Genomic DNA, 10838 nt, shown 5'->3' with positions numbered 1-10838 from the left:
TCTTTGACAGACTGACCATTTTTCCACTGATTTTGGGTTACCGATCACTCTGGTATGTGACTGCAGGGATAATGAAATGTTCCAATCCTTCCTGTACAAGTAAAGGGCTAGAGCATTGTGCTTAGCATGCCTTGATTGAGGGAGATCACCCGAAACTGAACCTCAGTTGCTGACCAGGGTGTAGAGATGCCAGCCATGGAGAATGGATAGAGGCAGGTATTTTTATTTGGTTGTGTGGATTGTGTGCCCCCAAAGGTCTAGATATTAGTTCACTTGCATTTTTCCAGTGCTTAGTGACACAATTAGTTACCTTTGGTGGAGCCCTGGTTTCTGGCTGGTGATTCCTAGAACTTACTTTGGGAGGGGCTGAGGACCTAAGTTTTAGATAGTGTGTGGGGACAGCCTCTGAGTTCCCTTATTATCTTCTGAAATCACTGAGGGCTTCTACACAAGCCTGCTCCTTTCAGAAGGGGCATGTTAATGAGGGAGTTTGGAAGATGGTAACGAGGTGCTTCCATGAATATGCAGTGCCTCATCAGCATAATGGAGGCCACGGCGATTCAGAAGTGCCGCTTTCCAATGGCGCGCCGCCCCTGTAGCCGGGGGCCTTTCAAAATAACCCCCAGGATTTTGAAAGCCCCTTCTTCCCAAAACAAATGGGAGGAAGGGGCTTTTAAAGTCCTGTGGTTGTTTTGAAAGGCCCCCGGCTACACAGGCAGTGCACCATTTGAAAGCGGCACTTTTGAATTGCCACGGATGCCATTATGCTAATGAGGCACTGCATATTCAGGGCAGCGCCTTTTTACCATCTTCCAAACTCCCTCATTAACATGCCCCTTTCGAAAGGCGGGAGTTCGTGTGGACACACCCTGAGAGCCAAGTTAAGTGGTGGAACCTTAGAAAGGACAGAAGAGGAGCAGCAAGCAATGCTGGCAGGTTTTTGTTTTTTTCTGTGGACTACTGACAGCTTCCAAATCTGTACAGAGTATAGCCTTGGTGCTTCAGTGCATAAACTATGTCCATAGCAGTCACGGTCTTCCACTTTGCATGCTCAGTGTAAGTAACAGCATCTCGGATCACGTTCTCCAAAAAGACCTTCAGCATGCCCTGAGTCTTCTTGTAAATAAGACCTGAAATATGCTTGACATCTCCATGGTGAGCCAAATGGCGAAGAGCAGGCTTTCTAATACCTTAGATATTATCCCTCAACACTTTCCTATGGTGCTTAGTGCCTCCTTTTCCTAGTCTCTTACCTCCCTTGCCATGGCCAGACATGATTGCTGGGAGTTAGAGGAGAGTGACCAGCAGTGGTGCCAAAGAGCATCAGAGTCTCCTCTTGATAATCCCCGCAAAGATGGGAGGTGAAATCTGCAAATCTACCTCTGAACTCTGGCACTGCTGAACTGGGTCTTTGCTAACCAAGACCATCCAACTGTGAGTTGAGTGGTGTAGTAAAAGGACCTTCCTTCACTGGACTTTTCCACCACAAATAGGAAACTGAGGCAAGTGACACTGCCTATTGCACAGTTGTGGCATTAAACGTTAAAAAGGTCATAGAGCAGTTTTTAAACTAAGGGGGGAAAGCTGATTGGTGCAGGGGAGCACGTGGATCGGACGGAGACTTCTCATAGACGAGACTCCATTGATAGAGATTCCCTAGAACTCAGTCAAGAAGAGAAGATGGGAGATGGTAAAGTATGGGCCAGATCAGATGAGAAACAGTCATATATAAAAAAAAAAATCCAACTCATCAGTGAAGGGCAGACATATAGATAGTGGTAGTTTTTTTTAAAGTGCTTTTACACAAATGCTATAAATCTGTCTAATAAGATGGGTGAACTAGAGTACCTCATATCAAAGGAGGAGATTGACATAATAGGCATCACAGAAACCTGGTGGAATGAGGACAATCAGTGGGACGCAATCATACCGGGATATAAAATTTATCAGAAAGACAGAACAGGTCGTGCGGGTGGTGGAGTGGTACTATATGTGAAAGATAATATAGACTCAAATGAAGTAAAAATCCTAAATGAATCAAATTGTTCCATAGAATCATTATGGATAGCAATTCCTTCCTCTAATAGGACTATGGCACTAAGAATATATTATCGACCACCTAACTAGGACAGTGATAATGATGCTGAGATGTTAAGGGAGATTAGAGAGGCTATCAAAATAAAAAAATCAGTAATAATAGGGGATTTCAATTATCCCCATATTGACTGGGTACATGTCACCTCAGGACAGGATTCAGAGATAAAATTTCTCGATGCCTTAAATGACTGCTTCTTGGAGCAGCAGGTACAGGAACTCACAAGGGGAGAGTCTATTCTCGATCTAGTACTGACTGGAACACAGGATCTGGTCCAAGAAGTAACTATTACAGGACCGTTTGGGAATAGTGGCCATAATATAATAACATTTAATATTCCTGTGTTGGGAAGAACACCGCAGCGGTCAAACATTCCGGCATTTAATTTCAAAAAGGGGAATTATACAAAAATGAGGAGGTTAGTTAAACAGAAATTAAAAGGTAGAGTAATTAAAGTAAAACCCCTGCAGGCTGCATGGAAACTTTTCAAGGACACCTTATTTGAGGCCCAACTTAAATGTATACCCCAAATTAAAAAACACAGTAAGAGACCTAAAAAAGAGCCACCGTGGCTTAACAACCATGTAAAAGAGGCAGTGAGAGATAAAAAGGCATCCTTTAAAAAGTGGAAGTCAAATCCTAGTGAGGAAAATAGAAAGGAACATAAACACTGCCAAATTAAGTGTAAAAATGTAATAAAAAAAGCCAAAAAAGATTTTGAGGAACAGTTAGCCATAAATTCAAAAAACAATAGTAAAATGTTTTTAAGTACATTAGAAGCAGAAAGCCTGCTAAAAAAGCAGTGGGACCCCTGGACAACAGATATATAAAAGGAGCAATCAAGGAAGATGATGCCATTGCAGAGAAACTAAATGATTTCTTTGCTTCAGTCTTCATGGCTGAGGCTATTACAGAGGTTCCCGAATCTGAGCCATCCTTCGTAGGTGACAAATCTGAGGAACCGTCCCAGATTGAAGTGTCAGTAGAAGAGGTTTTGGAACTAATTGATAAGCTAAACAGTAACAAGTCTCCAGGACCAGATGGCATTTACCCAAGAGTTCTGAAAGAACTCAAATGTGAAATTGCAGAGCATTTAATGGTGGTTTGTAACCTATCCTTTAAATCAGCTTCGGTACCCAATGACTGGAAGACAGCTAATATAATGCCAATATTTAAAAATGGCTCTAGAGGAGACACTGGCAATTACAGACCAGTAAGTCTACATCAGTACCAGGCAAATTCATAGAAACAATAGTAAAGAATAAAATTGTCAGACACGTAGAACATGATTTGCTGGGCAAAAGTCAGCATGGTTTCTGTAGAGGGAAGTTGTGTCTTACTAGTCTATTAGAGTTCTTTGAAGGGGTTAACAAACATACAGACGGGGGGATCCAGTGGACATAATATACTTAGATTTCCAGAAAGCCTTTGACAAGGTCCCTCACCAAAGGCTCTTATGTAAATTAGGTGGTCATGGGATAGGAGGAAAGATCCTTTCATGGATTGGAAACTGGTTAAAAGACAGGAAACAAAGGGCTGGAATAAATGGTAAATTTTCACAATGGAGGGGGGTAACTAGTGGTGTTCCCCAAGGGTCAGTCTGGGGACCAATCCTGTTCAACTTGTTCATCAATGATCTAGAGAAAGGGGTAAGCAGTGAGGTGACAAAGTTTGCAGATGACACCAAGCTGTTCAGGATAGTCAAAACCAAAGTAGATTGTGAAGATCTTCAAAAGATCTCAGCAAACTGAGTGATTGGGCAGCAAAATGGCAAATGAAATTTAATGTGGGTAAGTGTAAGGTAATGCACATTGGGAAAAATAACCCCAATTATACATACAATGTGATGGGGGCAAATTTAGATACAACAGATCAGGACAAGGATCTTGGAGTTATAGTGGATAGTTCTCTGAAAACATCCATGCAGTGTGCAGTGGCAGTCAGTAAAGCAAATAGGATGTTAGGAATTATTAAAAAAGGGATAGAGAGTAAGACAAATAACATTATACTTCCCCTGTATAAAACTGTGGTACTCCCACATCTTGAGTACTGCATGCAGATGTGGTCTCCTCACCTCAAAAAAGATATACTGGCATTAGAAAAAGTTCAGAAAAGGGCAACTAAAATGATTAAGGGTTTGGAAAGGGTCCCATATGAGGAGAGGCTAGAGAGACTGGGACTTTTCAGTCTAGAAAAGAAGAGATTGAGGGGCGATATGATAAAGGTATATAAAATCATGAATGGTGTGGAGAAAGTGAATATTGGAAAGTTATTTACTTGTTCCCATAATATAAGAACTAGAGGACACCAAATGAAATTAATGGGTAGTAGGTTTAAAACTAATAAAAGAAATTTTTTCTTCACACAGCGCACAGTCAACCTGTGGAACTCCTTGCCGGAGGAGCTGTGAAGGCCAGCACTGTAATGGAATTTAAAAAAGAGCTTGATACATTTTTGGAGGTTAGGTACATAAATGGCTATTAGCCAAGGGTAAAGTATGGTGCCCTTAGCCTTTAGGCAAAGGCTGGAGACAGATGGCAGGAGACAAATTGCTTGATCATTGTCTTCGGTTCACCTCCTCTGGGGTACCTGGCCACTGTTGGCAGACAGGATACTGGGCTTGATGGACCTTTGGTCTGACCCAGCATGGCCGTTCTTATGTTCTTATGTGTGATTGTGGTGTTTCCCTAACTCAGGGTGTGTTCCCTTTTCCTTCCAGTAAAAGCCCTCTTCTCTTACACACAGGCTCAGTACTTGTGAGTGGAGAAGTGTTGCCTCTGAGGGTCACTCAGAGGTGGTAAACTTTCGCAGATAAGTAGGTGAAGCTTGGTCCGGTTCCACCCATAGATAATAAACCCAGCCCTTATTATTGCTGACTCCACCTGTCATTAGGGTTACATTTAGAATAAAGACTTGTAGTAATGTAATTGTTCTACCAGCACTTGGATCATGCTATGTAACTGGGAGGGGAGGGGAAAGTGGGGGAAAGGAGTTGAATTATGGCATGAAGGGGTTGGTTCTGCCTCCCTTTCATACTCAAACCTCCCGTTGACTTCAGAGAGAGCCTGGAATACAAGGAATCTGACCCAGTAGGTGAAATTCACCAGAGTACATGGCTGGCCTGTGTGCAACTTTGGGACACTAAGTGGAGAAGGTGCGGGAGTCTTTCTCTGATTTGTTTGACAAAGAGAGATCCCTGCACTGGTTCACTGGGGAGCCTGTAGCTTAGGTGTACAGGGGATTGTGACATGTGATGTAGCTCAGCTGTAAGTCATTCTGCCCCCCTGCAAGGTCTATTGAGGTAAATTTTACTGGTCTGCATTCCCCCTTTTAGCTCCCCTCACACAGCTCCAAGGAGCTGGGTTGCATGAAGAGAAGTGAATTTCATGCCGAGTGCATCATCTAAAATCCTTAATTCTTTTGTGATTGCTTGTGGTGAAAGTCTCCCTATTTTTTAATTATGTAGTCCTTTCTTGGGCTAAATATTTCATTATGCAGTCCCACACTCAGTGACACGATAAACAAATACAACTGGGTGGGCTGGGGACTCTCATAAACCAGCCTTTCTCTGGAATACTTTTCATGTTTTTGTGGTGATTTTGTAGCACTTCATGTCATTCTGCATTATAGGATACAGTGCCTTTGCATTATAAGTGGAATTTATGATCTGTTAGTTCCTTACACTGTAAAGACACATTTCTGTTTCACATTTTTAACTCCCCACCCCCGCAAGCCAGGATTTGTGTAGTGACTCCTGCCGCACATCTGGAATAAATAAGCACGTCAAATCAATCTTAGCATTTCAGGTTTCTAACCAGAGAATCCAGGTGAAAAGTGAAAGTGGTGTTTCTTTGACAGTCTTTCACTTGCTCAATACATTCTATTTCCCTGGAATAGAACAGGCTTTGTTTCACACAAGCTGCTCTTAGAACTAGGGGGCAAATTAATTAAATTTTGTGATACAGCAGCTGTTCCAGGAAAAAGCAGACAGCCCATGGCAATCAGCAAGGACAAGACAGCAGTGGAGCGCAGCCATTCAGTAAGAATTCGGAGGGGGGAAATCATATAGGGCATAGCCGTGGTTGGCAGAAAAGCTGGAAAATGGGAAATCTGGAGAGAATAATACTACCAAAGCCAAACATATGGAATGCTATTAAATTAGAAACACATATGGACCTTAGCAATGAATGTAAAATGTATACATTTCTCCTTCTGAAGTGTAAAGAGATCCCAAACCTTCTAAGGGCTCGAGGGTTCTGGATACAGTGCACTTGAATCTGGCAGTTGGATGTGCAAGTCCTGGGAAGAAGTGAACTTCAACTGTGCATCTCTATTCTGTTATTCTGGGACAATTACTTCATGCGTCACAGCTCACCCATCCCCATTACCCTGATAACCATCATGACTTGGGCCAGATTCTCATGCCAGTGCTCAGACTGAGTAATTGCACTGGGTAGGTGCACCAGAATCAGCACTCCAGCATAACCGGACAGTGATGCTAGTTTGCAGGCTTTATGGGTACCATAATAGAAATAATTAATCCTACTAATAATAATCCACAGCATATGAGGTAACCTTCCCTGTTAAGGATAACTCATAATTTCAACCCAATGTGTTCAGTGATTGTACTATGTTAAATGGAGTCATGTATTAATCATGTAGCTTTCTTTTCACATTTCACATTCTCACAATTCATCAGTAGATTTGTTTCATGATTCCCGGTTTACTTGTTGTAAGATTAAATTCTAATGTAAGAGGCTGACAGTTTAATAAACTTTAAATAAATGAACTTTGCTTGAATTGCAAGAGAAAACTCTTTAAACACATATTTCAAAAAGGTGCGTGTAGCTGAGGAAATAATTCTGAAAACTGACTAATAATTGCTTAATGGAAGAGAGTATTATGAACTGATATGGTTGTGATGGGGTGAAAGTCAGTGATTCAGAAAACATTTCTTATGACACTTTTAAAAGTTTATGTCCTGAGAAACATGGACTTCTAAGCAAATATTCTAGGCATTTATTATACTAGTTACAGAAATGAAGGGATGTCTGAATCCTGCCCTTATATGTAGAAAATATCCTTTCTGACTTTTGTCATTGTTGGCAATATATGTACTACACTCTGGTTTATTACAACTTTTTGACCTGTGAATATTTTTAAAAATATATTTATTTATGATTCTTTTGAGACACAAAAGGGTAACAGCTCTGGAACCTAAAGCTATCTACTTAGAGATCAGTATTATACACTCACTATTTAACTCAGCCTTGACACTGATAGGCCCTGATTGTTCATGCCGAAAAGTGAATTAATTTCCCCACTAGCCTCTGGTGATTCTCCCTGTATAGATACCAAACTGACAAAACCACTTTAGTTAATGTGTTGTATGTGGTTAGAATCCTTTAGTCCATGTCTGGATTGCTTACAGCAGCATCAGATGTAAACAACAGAAACACTGAAGTGAGGAATCTTTTAACCTCGGGCAAAAACATACTGCTCCAATATAGAGAAGGAGCTTGCTCTTAGGAATTTGTGAGCCTCTTGTGGGAGATACTAAATTCCCTCAAATCTCGTAGGAATCAGTGCCACAGTACAGGGCCTGGGCTAGCATGCGTATCCTTTGTTTCATTGACCCCCAAGTAGAAAATTTAATTGCTTTTCAAATATCCATTAACTGTTGTTCATGAATATTAAATTCAGAGTGCACTATGCACTTCAATAACACATCTGAATGGAGCCCTCAGATCATTATCCTAACCTTTCATGGCAATTTTCTTAATCAAAGTACTGCACTTATATCAAGGGCAAGAACATGGCTGATGCACATGAGAGTGGAGATGGTACAAAAAGCTCACTCCTGCCCATTCATAGCTGCCAGACATAATAGGAGCCTCTGAGATGCTACCAGGGGACAGAAGTCTTTCCAAGGCAGAGTGCTGAAATTTGACCTTTTGACCTCTCTGTATGGGCCGAGTGCTGGTGATACCTTTCAAAGTCACTTAGGCCTGATCTACAGTAGGGATCAAAGTCGATCCCAGATACTCAATTTTAGCCATGCTATCAGCATAGCTAGAATCGATGTATCAGGATCGACTTTGTTCCCTGGTGTATGTCAGGGCTCTTTGGGCTCGCACCAATGTCCCTTACTCCCTGTGGCAGTGTGGAGTACCAGGGTCAATGGCCAAGCCCAGAGAGATCAATTTTGCCACGTCTTCACTGGTGCAGTAAAATCAAACTCTGTCGGATTGATCGCAGCATGTTGAACTTGCACTAAGTATAGATATACCCTTATAGTCCTACTTACAACAGCTTCATTAGCACATAAATTAAGGTCCAGAGCTTCACCGTTTAGGTGATGGTTGGTAGCGTTAGCTGGTCTTTTGTTAAGCCACAGGGGTCATGGCTTTGAGCAAACTTTTGGCTCCAGGGGCACAAATGGTTGGGGATGAGTTTCTGCCTGGTGTGCTGATGGAAATTGGCTCACATGTCACTTTTGGCACTTGTGCGAGGGGGTTGCTGACTCCTGTACAAGGCAAATTTAGTGCTGCTCCTTGATTTAGTAGGGAGAAGTAGGAAAACATGGAACCATGAATGTGGCTGTGGCCCTTGGTGACTCAGAATGCATTTTTGTCATCCTAATTTATTAACCCCTGTATTAGTGTGTACTGTACCTCATTGTTACAAATGGGAACCTCTGAGTCACAGGACTGGATGAAGAGGTTCAAGTAAGAGGGAGAAGAGAAACGCCCTTGTCTCTTCAGTGCTAAAAGCAGATGGACCTCTTCTGTGTTCTGCCTGGCTCGATTAACCAATGCTCCCACATAACTTCCCTTTGTTGACTGTTGCAGGCCTGGGGAGTGCTCCCCCTTCCATTTCAAACTATTTTACCCAGTGGATAACTGACTTACCCAAAGCCAAAGAGAGAGGCAGTCCCTCAGCTGAGGTTACAATTCAGGATTTAAAAGACTGCATCCAGTTGATATGCCCAGAACACGTCACTTGCTATGTGTCTCTTTAAAGATATCCAAACACATGATTTGATTTGAGAAAACAGAGAGCTGGCTCCCCAAGCTATCAGAACAGAGTGTAAATGCTTCCTTGGCACACTCAATGCACATTACTCTTTGTAAGAGTTACCATCAAAATGGACCATGTAGGAACATTTTCATCTAAGCAATAAAGCTTCTAACTGAAATTCCCAGTGCATGAGAATGCTCCTCTTCATAAAATCAATTCATGAGCTCACTGTCTTTATAAAACTTACCAGAATGATGATCTGTTCACTGGATGGAGGAACCATATTGCGCACCATTATTTTTCTGAGTGGGCACCTCATGCTATTAAACTGTGAGTTTGATCCATCCGTCTCACAGTGTAGTGGGAGTAGGGCTAACATTCCATAAGTATTTATTTTAATGTCAGTATAATTCTCCTATTTCATTTTGTATTATGCTATTCTAAGTACATTAGATACCCTGAGGGAACTGGTTTTTATGGGTTGCCTTTTTCAGATTTCTGGGCAATAAAACAACTCAAGTTTCTTTTGCAGTGTTCTCAGGCAAATATTTCATGAGAAAATATATAACAACAGTGGAAACATTCTCAATCAAGAAAGGGATCTACATGAATCAATGCTAAACGTAACCTAAATAATAGTGTAGGCCACAGGAAAATTTTTGAGGACCGTGAGGCTGCGGCAACACTACATTCCTCTTTTGGAGGAGGAATTCAAATGAAGGAGAGTGAAAATGCGAACAAAGCGCTGATTTACAGATCTCACACTTCATTTGCATTATCTCGGGTGAATGTGTTTTTGGAAGACACTTTTCCAAAAGCAAAACCAGCCGTGTAGATGGGGTTCCTTCAGAAAAAACCTGTTTTAGAAACAACCGTTATTTGTCATTTTTTCAGGAATAAGGGTTCTTTTGAAAATGTTTTTTTTTTCTGAAGGAACCCCAACTTCACAGCTGATTTTGCTTTCAGAAAAGTCTTTTCTGGAAACATGATCACGCGAGAGTATGCAAATGAAGTGCAAGATTTATAAAACGGTGCTTCATTTGCATTTTCACTCTCCCTCATTTGGATTACTCCTCCAAAAGGGGAATGTGGTGTAGACACGGCCAACACAGCAACCTTATTCCAAAATAGGCTGTTTGGAATAGCTGTTTCAGAATAGCTCTTTCAAAATAATGCTGCTACACACAAAAATGCCTTTCAACATAGCACTTAGCTATTCGAAATATATTGTCTGTGCACATAGTGCCTATTTTGAAGTAGCACCTATTTGGAAATAGTTGTTCTGAAATAGGCACTATTCATTGTAGAATGAGGGTTACCAATTTCAAAATAACTGAAATAATTTCAAAATAGCTGTTGTGTCATGTAGACACAAGAGCTGGGTCTACATGAGTCCCTTCCTTTCAGAAGGGGCATGTTAATGAGCAGGTTCAACAGATGCTAATGAGGTGCAACCATAAATATGCAGTGCCTAATTAGCATAATGGTGGCTGCGGCGATTTGAAAGTGCGGCTTTTGAGTCGCACGCCGCCTGTGGAGACAGGGACCTTCCGAAAGGACCCCCCCAGTTTTTGACAGCCCCTTCTTTCTGTCTGGTGTTAGGCTTTCGAAAACTGCGGGGTCCTTTCGGAAGGTCCCTGTCTCCACAGGTGGCATGCAATTTGAAAGTCGCACTTTCGAATTGCTGTGGCTTCCATTATGCTAATGAAGTGCTGCATATTCA

At 41.6% G+C, this 10838-nt stretch overlaps 1 pseudogene; it reads right to left on the bottom strand.

Annotated features, from left to right (window-relative positions):
* Positions 1–957: 957 nt before the first annotated feature.
* Positions 958–1275, bottom strand: LOC142018680 (histone H4-like; annotated as a pseudogene).
* Positions 1276–10838: the final 9563 nt, after the last annotated feature.

The sequence above is a fragment of the Carettochelys insculpta genome, chromosome 1 (genome assembly GCF_033958435.1).
Source record: "Carettochelys insculpta isolate YL-2023 chromosome 1, ASM3395843v1, whole genome shotgun sequence".
Lineage (NCBI taxonomy): Eukaryota > Metazoa > Chordata > Testudines > Carettochelyidae > Carettochelys > Carettochelys insculpta.
Note: the sequence above shows the minus strand (reverse complement) of the source record. Positions and strands in the feature narration are given on the sequence as shown.